A 16,608-nucleotide genomic window follows, 5' to 3' on the forward strand; every position below is an offset into this window, starting at 1 on the left:
GAAAGCACGTCAAAGTGCAAGTAGATAAATAGGTACCATTCCAGCGGGAAGGTAAACGGCGTTTCCGTGTGATGCTCTGGTTCACCCGAAGCTGCTTAATCATGCTGGCCACATGACCTGGAAGCTGTATGCCAGCTCCCTCGGCTAGTAACGCGAGATGAGTGCTGCAACCCCAGAGTCGGACATGACTGGACCTAATGGTCAGGGGTCCCTTTACCTTTACCTTAGGACTACAAAAACAGGAAGTTGGTGTAACAAGCAGCTGGTAGGCCGCAGTACCATATGGCGGGTGGGCTGTGTTCTGCTTAGTGGGTCACAAGTTGTACCCAATTTCACTAAATGGAATCCAGGGTCACTAAATATGTATGAGGCATGTGTCAACCGTCAGAAGTCAAGGATAGTGCAGTCCAGTGGAGTCAGAAGCACTCTACGTGGGGTGACCTTTGAAGGTGACCCGGAAACTGCAACTAATCCAGAATGCGGGAGCTAGACTGGTGACTGGGAGTGGCCGCCGAGACCATATAACACCGGTCTTGAAAGACCTACATTGGCTCCCAGTACATTTCTGAGCACAATTCAAAGTGTTGGTGCTGACCTTTAAATCCCTTTAAAGCCCAGTATACCTGAAGGGGAGCCTCCACCCGCATTGTTCAGCCTGGACACTGAGGTCCAGCTCTGAGGGCCTCCTGGCAGTTCCCTCATTGTAAGAAGTGAGGTTACAGGGAACCAGGCAGAGGGCCTTCTGGGTAGTAGCGCCCGCCCTGTGGAACGTCCTCCCATCAGATGTCAAGGAAATAAGCAACTATTTGGCTTTTAGAAGACATCTGAAAGCAGCCCTATTTAGGGAAGTTTTTAATGTCTGATGTTTTATTGTGTTTTTAATATTATGTTGGGAGCCGCCTAGAGTGGCTGGGAACCCAGCCAGATGAGCGGGGTATAAATATATTATTGTTATTGTTATTGTTATTGTTATTAAGTCAATGCACTGAAAGCCGGCATAAAGAACAAGAGTGTATATATGAACCAGCGGGGAAGAAGAAGAAGAAGAAGAAGAAGAAGAAGAAGAAGAAGAAGAAGAAGAAGAAGAAGAAGAAGGTTGTTAAGTTGTGGGTGGACACAGCAGACGACACAGTGATTTCCAAACAGCTCTTGTTTATTCTCAGGCTGGAACAGAAGTGAGCTGAAGGGCTCAGCAACCTGCTTATATAGAACTCAGCTACAAAGCAACAGTAACAACTTTCTGTAGTTACCCAATCCCTGAACATCACTTTCAATCCCTCATTTGCATGTGCGGACCTGAGTGAAAACTGCAGCAGAATGAACTATATACACACACCCCTAGTGGCCTAGGGTGAGAACTTCAATACATAACAAAGTTTTATCACTGTACCTCCACTGTCAGAGGTGGTATGCCTCTGAATGCCAGTTGCTGCAAATTGCAAGTGGGGAGATTGCTGTTGTGCTCAGGTCCAGCTTTCAGGCTTGCCATACATAAGAACCTGGACTAGGTGGGCCATTGGCCTGATTCAACCGCCTCTTCTTATTGTTACAAAAGTTGGGTGCCTCCCCCTGTAGCAAGATTACAGGGGGTTTCAGGCACTCAGCCAGGGTCTGTGTTCCTTTGGAGAACTGAGACACGGTGGAGACAGCCGTAGCTTTAAGAAATGTGGTTTATGCACCTATTCATGCCTTCAGTCTGCATGGAGGGAGTCCAGATCTTACAGCATGGTCATTTCAAGAGGGGCTTGTCCCCTACAGCAATGCAGCCCTGAAGTCCAAGGCATCTCTCCCAGTCAGCCTTCAGCCAGCCCACCCAAGATGGATCCCAGCTCCCCCTCCCTCATTTCTTCTTCCCAGAACACCTCTCTCTTTTTGCTTCACTTCAAACACACACCCCATCACTTCGGCAACATTTGGTTTGCATAAAGCCAGCCCAGGGATTCCTTGTCTGGCACAGTTCTGCAGCTTGTACTTTCATCCATATCCCAATTAATCGAAATGCTACCATTTATTAATTTCTAGGGTTGGGAGGGGATCCCCAAAATCTATAACATTATGTTCTTACTTCTGAGACTCCAGTTTCCCCTCTAACATCAAAACTTCAGATAAAGGGAGTGTTAATCTTTTCTTTGCATATTCTTTCTCATGAGAGCTCTTGAATTAAGGGCCCTATAATTTAATTCCCATTTCAAAACCAGAGGTAGTATGCACAACTCAGTTGATTACTGAGCTGTTGATCGAATTTGGATAATTCATTACCTTTGGAGGCAAAAGCAGCACTTAATTCTTCCATACTCTCTCATGCTATCCCCCCCCCCCAGTCTGATGTGGAAGAAATAATCTCAGCAGCAAAAGCTGAAGAAAGTGCACATTTAATCACCAGGATTTCCACTGATGGTCCCAACTAGGGACCAAAATCATTATTTTGTACCTGTTGATTATCTGTGTGGGGATTTTATCTTCAACTAAGTGATGATTTACTTTTATTCATCACTTACTGCATAAAATGTCTCATAAAATAACTAGATCCTGCAGTTTTCTTTCAACTTCCTTTGTTGCATTTTCCTGAATTTGCAGACATTCCCGTGACATGGGAATCAGCTTGCATGTGTTGAAACTTGATGGACGGAGACTACTAAACCATTTAACATAAAGTATCTCTGCCAATTGATAGCTTGTTCAGCATTCAAACAAGAGATCTTGTGAGGGGCCTGAAACCAAGGTGAAACACAACACTTGCCTAGCCGAGTGCTATCCCTAAACAATATCCAATAAGCCAACACAGAATAGAGTTCAGGGAATTATCTTACATGCACAAGGTTTTATCATATTTTTCCATTACCTATATATTGATTAGGTGGCATCAACTAGGTTCTGCCTAAATCACAGAGAAGACATAGTTGGTTCAGTCAGCGGCAGAGCAAGCTGACCGGGCACCTGGGGTGGCGCGTGTGCCCTGCACCCAGGGCTGGGGCCAGCCACCCGCGGGGCGGGGCCAGCTGGGGCAGAACGCTCTGTGGGGCCTCCGAGGAGTTTGCCTGCCTTCTCCCACTCAGCCGCCCTACAGCTGAGGGGGAGGCGACGGGTGGACCGTTTGGGGCAGTGCGGAGCCTGCGGGCGCCCAAGCTACCACGTCACTCCCAGGAGAGATGCGTAGCTTGGGTGCACAGCAGGCCCTGCAGTGATTGCCACCCAGGATTTTGTCACCCCTTCAGTAGAGCCAGTGTGGTGTAGTGGTTAAGAGTGGTAGACTCATAATCTGGTGAACCGGGTTCGCTTCTCCGCTCCTCCACATGCAGCTGCTGGGTGACCTTGGGCTAGTCACACTTCTTTGAAGTCTCTCAGCCCCACTCACCTCACAGAGTGTTTGTTGTGGGGGAGGAAGGGAAAGGAGAATGTTAGCCGCTTTGAGACTCCTTCGGGTAGTGATAAAGCGGGATATCAAATCCAAACTCTTCTTCTTCTTCTTCTTCTTCTTCTTCTTCTTCTTCTTCTTCTTCTTCTTCTTCTTCTTCTTCTTCTTCTGGGGTGGATCGCCCCCACCGCACCCCCCTTCCTCCGTCCCTGGATTCTGTAGGGATTATTGCCAGGTTAGGACAGCAGCCTAAGTAAGTAATAGCACAATCCTGTGCATGTTTACTCATAAGTAAGTGCGTACAAGGAAGCCTGTTGACAGGTTAAGTTTGCAGAGCATCCCAGTGTAAGTAAATAAATATATGTTCTTCCAGATTTAAATCATGCTACAATTGTAAACATACTTTCTCTCTCTCTCTCTCTCTCTCTCTCTCACACACACACACACACACACACACACACACACACTGGAATCTACATTAGTTACAAAAGTGTTTCTTTTTATTTGAAAAAAGAAGAATATCCACTACTGCAAGCACACAAAAAGCCAAGAGATCTTCAATTCAGATAGCAGACCTGTTATTAAATGCAATGCAGTTTTGATGAAGCAGGAAATGAATTTCCCCCTTTTCAACTGCCTGTCTGGCAATGCCGTCCTCATCTCCTGTGATATCTGAATGCTTTACACATTTTGAAGAATTGGTCTTCAAAAGACCCAGATGCTTTGCTGCTATTTTTTTCCTCCCTACCTCAGCCTTTCAGACAGAATCAAGGCTTGCTGGCAATTTAGTTTCATTGTGATCTGAAAGTTTGACACTCCAAACAGTACCGGCTTAGCAGGAAAGATGACAGAACAGCTCATGTGGTTATCTTCAACTCTCAGCTAAAAATCCTTGATGAATTCTAAATGATCTACAAACCATGCTGGAAATTTTTTAAAGCAGGGCTTAGGAGAGAGACCTGTTCATGCCCACAGATACCCACCACACACTCATTCCTGAATGCTGCTTTAACATAAATGATTTTTTTAAATGACAATATTCCCTGCTAAATGGAAAAGTTGGCTGTCATAAAATATCTGCTGTGGAGAATAATACAGGAGAGAGACATGTTTTGTTGCAGCTGATAGGCAAATGAATGTGTCCAGTTGTGCTGTTGCAAATGCACCATGCCGTTTCTTTTCTATGTGCTCCTCCCAGCGCCCATGCCTCCTCTGGTCACTGCTATGGATACACGACCTGCCTGTTTGTCTCCAGACACCACGGTCATTTGCAAGGGATTCCCGCATGGCAGGGTTGATGTTGCCAGCCTTCATGTTACGTTTGAGACATCTTTGTAACACAGAGTTGGTCTGCCAACAGGCCTGATGCCTGAAGCCTGTAAAACACTTCCTTGGGGATCCTGCCATCTTGCAGTGTAGACGTCGCTGAGACAGCAGTACGAACATGCTGGGAATGTGAGCTTTAGAGAGCAAATATTTGTTTGAGACTCTATCCTTCCATGTGATGTCCAAAATCTTTCTAATGCAGTACATCAGTGGCGATGGAACAGGTTATCTACCATCTCAAGTGTGCTGGCGATGTAACAAAGATGCAGCAACAGTACACAATGACATAATTAAAATCAATCTGTGCTATTTGTTTACTTACATTAATTATGTCATTCTATATTTTATTATTGTGGTATTGTGTTTTAACTTCATTGTAAACCACCCTGGGATGATAAATCAAATAAACCAAAATGTATCAGTAGGTTGAAAACACAAAATGAGCAGTAAGGGGCTTTGTTACTCTCCCCCCCCCCCCCATGTATTCCTGTAAAACATACAGGGAAACTGTCTTTAAATTATTACCCAAGGAACTAAGAAACATCAGTTACCTGACAGCAATAGCATTACTCTGCAGCTTGATTGAAATTTTACCATATCCTTAGGGGATACTTTGAAATGGTTGCTTAAGGCAACAGATTCCTTGGTGTAAGTTTCACATTATTTCCAAGTTTGATTTCCCTTCTGATTTCCCCTTTCATAACTTGCTTTCAGCTTGAGCCTGAAGTTGTTGTGGAATATTGATACTGTACAATTGTTTTGGTCTTCCGTCATTGCTGCTATAAACAAGTGATTCATGTTTTCTTCTGCAAAGTTTTCTCTATGGGCTGCTGTTGAATTTCCACTGCATAATTTCTTCAGTCCTCGTTTTCTTCGTTTAGATTAGCTCCGATGATATTGAAATGTTTATGGAACCAAATAAAACCCTTCCTTCTTCTTTCTAATGAACCTTTCAGTTCTGAACTGAAAGTGAACAAGAAACCTTCAACACAGTCTCATCTTTCTTAAGAAACAAACAAGACTATAATTCACTATTTTATGCTTCCATTCATCCAAACAAACAGCAGGGAACCTAATAAAAAAGAAAGAAATCTGGGTCATGAATACTGGAGGGATCTGTGAATTGCTTTTTATGTATGAAATATGTTTTGTCCTGTATAAGAACCATAGTGAATTATTGTGGTCAGAATCCAAAAAGCTACTTAGGTTCACTTAAGGGGCTTCTGTTAGTCTAGTGCAATTAAAGCCCCATGCACACATTTTATTTTTAAGGTGACCTTCATGCCTGTTTACAACTGCTTTTGAAACTTCCCTGGTGATTGCAAGGCTAAAACCCTTTTTGGACTAATTAAAATGTAGAAGTTTGCTCGATAAGAGTCAGACCCGAAGCATCCTGTTTCAAACAATGGACAACCAGATGCCCCAAAAAAGCATACAAAGAGAGGGCATGATGCCAAATATTTGGTAGTCAGAGGCATGAGTGGACCTGACGACAAAATGTCACAATGTGAAGCACACTCTGTTCAGATGCAACCACTCCATTTTTCATTCCACCTGGCACCAGGCAGTCAAAATCCCATGGCTGCTGAACATGCTCAGTCCTCACTCAGCTGCCTTTGACGTCTCCTCTTCCCAAACATAGACTTCCCACACTGAAGACCTTTTTTTTTTTTGTAGTTGCGCAAACCGGGGTTTCCCCCTAAGTCTGCGAATACCTCCCTCTTGTGTGTCAATGGTGTTGTTTTGGTTGCATAGGGACCAACTTAATAGGCTCACCTCCTTCCCCAATAATTTATAGTACTTCCCAAGGAGGGAATATACCAGGAAGATCCCAGCCTGGCTCATCCTCAGCAGCTAATGATGCATAGCAATCAAAGCTGGTCCAGGAGTGCTCTCTCCTGATCCTCAGAGAACAGCTTCCAACCAACATAAAACCAAGTGTATCGTAAGTTTTTATCTATGAATACAACCTTTAGTTATGAAATGCCTCTTTTCAGAAAGGTAATGCACAAATAATCACACACACAAACAAACACACAGAGGGAGAAACACCCAAACCTTTCTTCTCTGTGCTCTAAAGCTGTAAAATGCTCATGTTTGAGCTAGCTGCCAGCTCTAGGTCTGAGCTGTTTATTGCTGCTGCAGCAGATGATGGAATTCCTTAGTCTGTATTTCTCTGATGCCTTCAGCGCTCACTTTTATTTCCCCACCAATCTGTTAAGGAAGGTTTATTTTATTGGCGGGCAATCCTATGTTCAACCCCCACTGGCATGTTTTGAAAAGGCAGTGAGATTCTGATGTAACAGGTCCATAATTGATATTGTATTGTATGTATGTATGTATTAAATGTTATTAATTCTGAAAACCCCTGAATTAATAACATTTAATACATACATACATACAATATGAATTGGGGTTTTCTGAACCATTTAGTAAAGAAATCATTATATAAGATCTGGTTGAAGTATAAAGGAATATTAGAACCTAAGATACCTCTGTGGGCCTCGCCAGTAGAAGTAATAACAGTTTAAAAAATGAATATGGAAGGGGAATGGGCCACATACAAAGTATTATTAGAAAAAAAGCAAAATGCGCTGCAACTGAAAAAATATGAAGAAATCAAAGAATATATATCGGATTGGCTGCAATACTTTCAAATTCATCAAAGATTAACCATGGACAAAAAGACGGGTCTTGCAAAAGAAAGCTCAAAATTTGAAAAGGAATTAATTCAGAGTAAAGGAAGATATATTTCACGTGTTTATGATATTTTATTAGAATGGGAGGTAAAGGAGGAACAAGTGAAATCAGTAATGGTGAGATGGGTGCAAGACCTGGGCTATAATACTCTCATGGAACAATGGGAAAAACTGTGGCAAGTAGATATAAAATTTACTGCTTGTTATAACCTTAGAGAGAATATATTAAAGATGATGTACAGATGGCACCAAACGCTGGAAAAGCTCGCTAAAATGTAACAGATGAAATGGGAGATGTAACAGAGAAAATGGGTCCTACATACATATGTGGTGGAACTGTTCAGATATTTGTGTATTTTGGAACAACATATATGAAGAGCTTAAGAAATTACTTAAATGTACATTCAAAAAAAGACCAGAAATATTCTTACTAAGTATATTACCAGATGAGACAAGAAAAACAAAAAGAGCACTATTCATGTATGGGATAACAGCAGCCAGGGTATTGATAGCAAGAAATTGGAAAAATAAAATACTACCTAGTACATCAGATTGGCAAACTTTAATGGTAGAATACCTGCAGCTAGTGAAGACAACAGGAAGGATAAGAGGACAAACGAAACAATCAGTCCATAAGGAATGGAGAAGTTTTAAAGAGTATTTAAAGAACAATGGTATAAAAGGAACTCTCATGGCAGAACTAGACTGAACCTGGAATCGAGTAAATTTAGAACTGAAAGGAAATAAAAGGAAAATAAGTAAGAAATATATAACTGTGTGATATAATATATTTAATACACAAAATACAGTGAGATTAATTAGAAGTCTTTTTTAGTATATTTTGTTTATAAGTCCTGGAAAATTAGTTCATGTGGAATTCTGTTTGTTATTTTGTATGTAAAATGGTTTATTATGTGTGATTTTTTCTTTTGTGTTATTTTGTTTGTCTTATAAATGTTTTAATTTTAAACAATAAAGACAAATCTTTTAAAAAAGAATAAAAAAATGTTATTAATTCTGCTCTTCGTTCCAAAGGAGCCCAGAGTGGCAATTTCTCCAGAAACATATTTCTGTTCCTTATTCATTGTTTGTCTCTAAGCCATATTCTGACAAAGTTGGGCTGCGCACTTGCAATTGTTCCATCATCTCAATATGTGTTGTCATCCCCATCTGTTGAGATGGAACAACTTTAAGGGCACAGTTATCAGAATTGCTCAGCCTTGCAGGAATAAGGCTGTGTTCTGCTTCCACCAAATTCCTTCTTATTCTCCAAACATGTGATCCCATGGAATCCTCTAATAACAAGAACACTTTTGGGGGCCCCTTGGGAACTCTCTACTCTTCCCATCACTTACTTTTGTTGAGCTCTCTATCACTATATTAGCAACATTAGTGACTACCCTGATAGTCCCATATGTTTGCATGGCTCAAATAATCATGAACCCCTTGCCACACATTTCCAGGCTATCTGATTTGGTTCTCCCACAGTCTCCCTCCGTTTTCCTCCAAGATACAGGGGCAACCAGATAGGCTGCAGAGTGCTGGAGAAGTGTTTACTGGAAAGTAACATGAATTCACCTCTTCTGGCCACTTCACAATGGTAAGGTAAGCTCAAAACCCTCATTTACAATTTTCTAAAGAAATTCTCATTTGTCCTTGGAACGAGGTATAAAAATGGAAGCATAAAAATGGAAGCCTCTGTCTCAGAGGAAGACAACTTTTGATAAACTGCAGACAGATTTTGGCCCAGCGCTAGTTGAACGAATGGTCATAAGGGAAACATAGTAAATTCAAATCTCTATAGGTACAAAGATGTTCCCTAATCACTGACTCGTTGAAACAAAACTGCTTTTCTCCTCAAGTTTGGGATGAGCATAGAACCTTTCGTTCACTATGAATATAGTGTGGCTTATAGAATTCCCCTTCACATCTCACATTTTTATTGATTGGACAATAAATAAATCACTTATTACTACATTGTGAAATTCCTATCTGGACACATAAAGAAGATTATTCCCTTTAGGTTTCAAAACTCTGCATTGGCTCCAGCATTCAGTCAATGTGACATTTTGGAGAACAGCTGCTACCAAATATAAACCTGTCTCCGGTAATAATGCTGCTATAAAATGAAAAATTATATATAATCTGAACTCTTTCCACACTGCGGTAGCTTTTATATGTTCCAAGACACATAAATATTATCCACCAAGTTTTACATTCCCTTTCCCATAGCTTCAGCTTCCTGGAACTGCCTCAAAGGCCCCCTCCCCCAATTTGCTTACACTTCCTGGCATTGCCCTAGTACAACTGAGGGACAGACTAAATGTAACACAGGAGATCCATGATTAGGATCCCCCATGAGTTATTTTTTTTGTTTTTAAAAGCCACAGATCCGTGGGCCACGGATCAGGACTGCTGTACTGCATGTGTAGTAACCTTTCCTCCTGCACCGACTCACCCCAACTGCTAATGGGGGTGGGGAATACAGGCATTATGCTGATAGCTGAAAGCAATTTTAACTGAAAAAATGGCATGCTACTCCTCCAAGTGCCTACCCCTATCATGGTTATCCCCTCCTCTCCAGGTGTCACAGTCCTGCTCTGATTTTGGACTCCTACACCCTATTATTCTTTCATATGCAGGAGATCCTAATCGTGGATACAGTTGTACCTTTAGGGAGGCTTTCTTATATTTGTTATCAATGATGAAGACATGTTGTCCTGTTTAATTTCCCAAATATTTTCCATTGCAACAAACTTATAGTTCCAGATCAACATAATCAGACAAAACTATATAGAAGTATCCCCATTTCCAGAATGTTCATAGGCACTAATATCCCTGGCTCCTACTGACAAATAGTGTCAAGATAAATGCATACCATTTAGGGTGCAGGGCTGCCAACTTGAATAAAATATTGGGGGGCCCAGGTAAGCTCCGCCCCTATAATCACAAGGCACGACACATGCACACCCTTTGAATGACCACGCCCATCATTGGGAAGGGGGATGCGTGCCTAAAATATTTTATTGGGGGCCAAAGGGACCTTAGGCCCTAGGAGTTGGCTCCTATGTTAGGGTGCATCTGCAATTAGCAATGTCATTAGTGGCTTTTTTATGGGCCCCAGCAACGTAAGAGGATAAGGCTTTAACTCTTTGTCTCCCACTGCATTTTTTCCAGGACTTGCCTTCTGACTAAAATACCTGCCAGTCACACAAAAAGGCAATCCCTCTCCCTTTTGCCACCTTTTCCCATTGACCAATGGCATTTCCAGCAAGCTTGCTTTTCCTTTTGGCACACACGCACGGAAAGGTCTGGCGTTTTTCTTCCAGCCAAGTTAACAGTTTGGTTTTGGGTTTTTTGCACACTTACACCCAAATGTCTGCAGTGCTTTTTTATTCCATCCGAGTTGACAAGAGCACCACGAGACTTTCGGGGAATCCAAAGCTTCACTTGGAGGCCTTGGAGCCAACTCCTAGGAACCAAGGGCTGCTACCAATAAAATATTAAGGGGGGTGGGCCCCTGCAAAGTTGATGGGCATTGCCATTCATTGTCATGTGATTATGTGGGGCAGGGTTACTTGACCCCTTCCCTATTTTATTCAAGTTGGCCCCCCTGCTTGAAGTGCCTTGTAGAAATTCCAGCTCAGCATGGACAGGGTCCAAAATGAGATACCCCAAATCTGGTTCAGGGTTCCTATGAAGCCACTTCATATTCCTAGTAGATACACACTTTCTAATGCAAAAGGCAAAAGACCTTTACTCTAAAAACGAAATGTTTATTTTATCTGATTCAATGCAGCTGCTCATCTTTATTTCTAGCAGACTACTGCCAGCTCCATAAATAGGAAAATATGCATGCAGCTCCCATTAACATATATGGTTATAAATCCTCATAAAAAAGAAAAGAAATATATCCTTTAACAACTCTGCCACTCCAACTTGCATCCTTACCGTTGCAATATGCCATCTGTGCTGGCATCCATGAATCAGTCATATAGGAGAAAGTTATTTTTCCCTGCTCGCACTTTCCCCCGTGATAGCAGTAAGTTAAAAAATAATTGATATCCCATAAAACGCAGCAAATGAAGAGAGCATTACAACCATAAATGCACCAAAGAGGATAAATTCATTCTGATCATTAATAATCTGAGAACATTAAAAGAAAAACAAAATGTAAACGCAAAAGGAAAGTCAGTCTCTCAGTGCATTATTACACTTCCCCCAAAACCAAGAGCACTAAGGCAGTCTAGGGGCACACAGCACTTACCTAGGTTTGGTTTTCTTTGGATTGAGAAATCACTTAAGGTGCTTTCAGTTTACTTACAAATATTCAGGTTGAACAGAGGTGGAAGTAGACCCCTTAAACACCCCAAGAGCTGAAATACTGTGCCCTACATCAGATCTTCCTGCACCCGGGACGGGGGTGGGTGGTTGGGCATTAGCCTGATTCTTGCTACGTTATAGGATCCTCATATATAGGCTGAATCACAATATAAAGGTGGGACTTTATATTGAGAATGCATTGTTTGTACCTTGTTTGGCATCTTAGATTCCACACATTTCATTCTTTCAGACATGGATATTCATTGCTATTCAGTCACTTGCCATCCACAACAGTTTGGAGCTAGACAGAATAAATCTGGACTGTGTTTTTTGTCCCTCTCCTCACTCACTCTTGCTTCATCCTTTGTTACCCTTTTCTGCTTCTGGACACGTGGTATTTCTTTACACGTGTGTGGACAGATTTCCACCAGAAGTGCACAAGCACTTATCCTGAAGCAAAGTTCTTAACATGAAGCATTATTTCTGGTTTAGCGGAGTATGTAACCTGAAGCGTATGTAACCTGAAGCATATGTAACCTGAGGTATCACTGTACTCAAATTTTGTTGACATTTGAATAAGGCAGGCATCCCCAAACTCGGCCCTCGAGCTGTTTTAGGACTACAACCAGGGGCGTAGCAAGGTAAATTGGTACCTGGGGGCAAAAAAAATTGTGTCAACCCCCCCCCCCCAGGCATGGGAAGGTCAGGTGGTACCCGGTGCGGAAAATTTCTTGTCAACCCCCCAATTGATTCCCCCCCCCCCGCAAAAATTGTTTTACATTATTTCATATTTTCTTACAAAGGAATAATAACAAGTAATAATAATAATAAACTTTTATTTATATCCCACCCTCCCTGGCCAAAGTCGGGCTCAGGGTGGCTAACATCAGATACATAACATTGGTATAAAATCAAACAATAATTAATTACCTCCTAAAAACATCTCAAAATCAAATTAAAGTCTAATTAGATGGCTTTCCACAGGGTTAGGGTTGGGAACAGTAAGTGTTCTCTGAACTGAAATTCCAGCCTTCATGACATAGGAAAACAGCCAAGTGAACAGCTATTTTGGTGGAAGAGGGTCAAGATATTAACCAATATGCATGAAATTTCATATACAGTATAGCTATATAATCCCTAGTATAGTAAGATAAGACCTTCGGAGCAGACATTAAAATAAATAAATAAATAAAAAATTCGAAAAAAAAATGTTCCTTGATAATTTGTCACCCCCTCCATTATGGAACCTGGGGCGGCCCCCCCTCGCTACGCCCCTGACTACAACTCCCATCACCCCTAGCTAACAGCACCAGTGGTCAGGGATGATGGGAACTGCAGTCCCAAAACAGCTGGAGGGCCAAGTTTGGTCATAGCTCCTATGAACCAGGTTGTTCAGGTGCCCCTTCAGCATGCAGCAATCCGTGAAAATAGGCATTTCACTTGGCTTTGCGGGCTTCTAGAAACAAAATAGGTTGTACTCAGAGAAGGAAGAAACAGAAGTAGGTTGTGGCAGATAAGGTCACTAAAACCTCATCACACATGTGAGAAAGTACTCACCTATTATTATTATTATTTTAAATGCATTAATGAGTAGCCACATCAGTGGTGACTGCAGAAGTATAATGGGCTACTTTTACTTGCTGGATTTTCCACGGTACGAATAAAATTATATTTAAGTGGGGAGGAAAGCACAGGCTGGCATTTTTATAGCCATGGTGTTGTGTACACTCCAAAAATAAACCCCCATTTGGAAGCACCCCAATCCCACAGATTCAAGGCCTTGTGTCAGCTCAAATAACTTTAATTGCTAGTTATCTTACATTCAACTTCTTTAAAAGCTTCTTACATTGTCTTGATAATAGAAATGTGTGTTTTCATTTATTGAGCTGCAGATGATTTCAAAAAGGTAAACATTTGCCAATTATGGTATATGACAGCTCCATTAAAAGCCATGTAGCAATGCTCAAACATATAACTGGGACTGAAAAATATCCTAGGAATAGTCTACACAGAGACAAGGATTTAGATAAATGTATCCAAATATTGTATTCAGAATTAAATTAGTACAAAAATAAAATCCAGAGGGGCTTAAAATGGGCTTTGAAAAATGCTTTCATTGCCAGTTATTATGTTTAAATATTTGTACAATGTGATATATTCAGTGTAGTACATTTATTCTCTGTATGCAGGCAGATTGCTGTGAGCCATCATAACCAAAGGCAACAACCCAGAAATAGATGCTTGCAAAGAAAAAATATAATAAAAAACACACAAAATCACATTTCATAGCTTACATAATGTACGTCAACCAAGAACCTACAAGAATAACCACTGGTGCATCAATCAACAATATTGCAACATGAAACTACTTTGAGATTATTCTAAATCAAATTTCTACGTAGCCTGGAAAGTCACATATCCTTAAAACCCAGCAGTTTCTAACATGACCAGCCGCTTTCAAATCCACCTACAAAACCATCAAACAAATAAATACATATTGTACTTTAAGTAAAGTGCTAAGAATCCATCATACATTATCTCAGTTATTTCCAGACTGGTAGCCATGGTGTGTGTTGCAGCAAAAAGAACAAAGTGTTGTTGTCTTGTGGTTCCTTAAAGACTTAAGAAATTTATTATGGGGAGAGCATTGGTGGACTTCCTCATCTGGCAAAGTGGACTCTATAGTCAACAAAAGTTTATGCCAGAAGACAGGAAGAATAAGACTCTTTGTTCTCTCGGTAACATTTACATTAAAAAGCTATGACTGCGTCCCCGATTGGCTGCAATATCACCAGGTGTATGAAACATTTAAAATGGATAAAAAAGTTGGTTTTCAAGTAGAAAAATCAAAACTGGAAACAGAACTGATAGAATCGAACTTTAAGAACCTTTCCAAAATGTACAATCTTTTGCTAGAGTGGCATACGAAAGACGAGTTGGTTAAATCGCCAATGATAGATTGGGCGAAAGATGTAGGACATAATATTATGATGGATGACTGGGAGAGATTGTGGCAGAAAGGTATCAAATTTACTGCTTGTCATAGTTTAAGAGAAAACATAATGAAAATGGTTTATAGATGGTATTTGACACCAGTTAAGATAGCTAAGATGAATACCAAAATGTCAGATGTATGTTGGAAATGTAAACATGCGAAAGGTACCTTTTTTCATATGTGGTGGTTGTGCCCAGCGGTAAATGCTTTCTGGGATAAGATTTATAACGAGCTTAAGAAGGTAATGAAAGTTACCTTTTGTAAGAAACCAGAGGCATTTCTTCTGAGCATAACCAATGAAGAGATACCCAGTCAGGATAGAGTGTTTTTTATGTATGCCACAACAGCAGCTAGAACCTTATTGGCAAGAACATGGAAAGGTGAAGAGATACCAACGGTGGAAGAATGGCAGATGAAGATGATGGAGTATATGGAACTCGCAGAACTGACCGCCAGAATCCGGGACCAGAGGGAGGAGAAGGTGTCACAGGATTGGAAAAAATTTAAAGACTATTTAGTTAAATCAGTTAAATTGAATATCTGAGCAGAATTAAATAGAATCGGCTTTAGTAGGTTTATATTAGACAATACCGTTAAGAGGAAATTTTTTGTGCGAATGATTTATTTGCTAAAAGTATGTTAAGATATGATGCTAGGATAAGATTTATAGTTAATTAGGTATTAAGATATGATGCTAGGATAAGATTTATAGTTAATTAGGTGTTTGATTAAGTAAAGTTAAGAATATTAAAAATTTGGGCAAATGTTAATTGAACAAGATATAAAGCTACCTAGAAGATATATATGATCTTGAAGACAGTGGAGGGAATGGGGGAAGCCCCCAAATAGAGAAGATAGAAACAAGGAAAGTATGAAGATTAGTGTTAGTTTAAGGTTTGTATAATTTTCTTTTTTCTCTTTATTGTTATTGTTTGATTGTGTTTATGTAGTTTGTTTTTATGGTGTTAATGTTGATGTTTATGTTATGTTTTTCTTTTGTTATAATTGAAAATAATAAAATCTTATAAAAAAAAAAAAGCTATGACTGCGGGCAGAGTTGTCTGTACACTTATCACACACATCATTTAATGGCAGCCTATGGCACTGATCGAAATGCATGTTGCTAAGAATGATACACATACAGAGAGTTGACCTTGCAGTACAAATAAAGGTAATCTTAGATGTCTTATGTCTGAATGTACATCAGTATTTGATCTGTACACATGGATCCTATTTCAACAAAATAAAGAGCCCCTACATGTGTAGAGCCACTCTTGGCTCTGGACCATTGTACTGTATTTGGTTCAGGAGTTTTATATTAGGCATTTACTTACTTCTGTAATTGGAAGAGACAATAGTTAACATATTGCATATATATTTCTTATTTTATTTATAAAAAAGAGATTTTTGAACTATTAAGTGCTTTTAAATAAATAAAATCCTCATATACAACAATTTCATTTTTTTAAATGTCAAAGCGGTTTGCAACAATTACCTATACCTAAATCATGTTGACACAATCTTATTTCCTAGATTTTAAATATTAGCTGGTTGTGGGGGCAGGGGAGAAAGGACCCTCATTCTGAAAAATGCAGTCCAATTAAATATTTACCTTTTGGAAAGACTTGCTATAAAATTACTCTAACTAATGAATATTTAAGTTTGACTTAACTTACATACTCTCAATAGCCTTAATTAACCCAGAAAGCTCTCTTCAGTACCGTTCTTCTAAAACCAATTAAATATTGAACATACACTGTCAAAGTGAAGCAATGTTATTGAACTCAGAACCACACAGAAATGTGGCCTTTTCATCCCCATTTAAGCAAAAGCAGCAGTATAGTGGAGCCAGTTAATGTGTTTACTTAATAAAATTATTTAGCAACCTGGTTATTTATTTATTTTTGCAT

General features: G+C 40.2%; 1 long non-coding RNA gene across 1 annotated transcript in view; it reads left to right on the plus strand.

Annotated features, from left to right (window-relative positions):
* The window catches only part of LOC117053417, a 30,455-nt gene extending 21,476 nt beyond the window's left edge, over positions 1-8,979 (plus strand). Inside the window, exon 3 of the long non-coding RNA XR_004427389.1 lies at positions 8,897-8,979. This is a non-coding gene — a long non-coding RNA (uncharacterized LOC117053417). The remainder of the gene's footprint in view (positions 1-8,896) is intronic.
* Positions 8,980-16,608: the final 7,629 nt, after the last annotated feature.

This window comes from Lacerta agilis, chromosome 9, assembly GCF_009819535.1.
Source record: "Lacerta agilis isolate rLacAgi1 chromosome 9, rLacAgi1.pri, whole genome shotgun sequence".
In the NCBI taxonomy this organism is placed as follows: Eukaryota; Metazoa; Chordata; class Lepidosauria; order Squamata; family Lacertidae; genus Lacerta; species Lacerta agilis.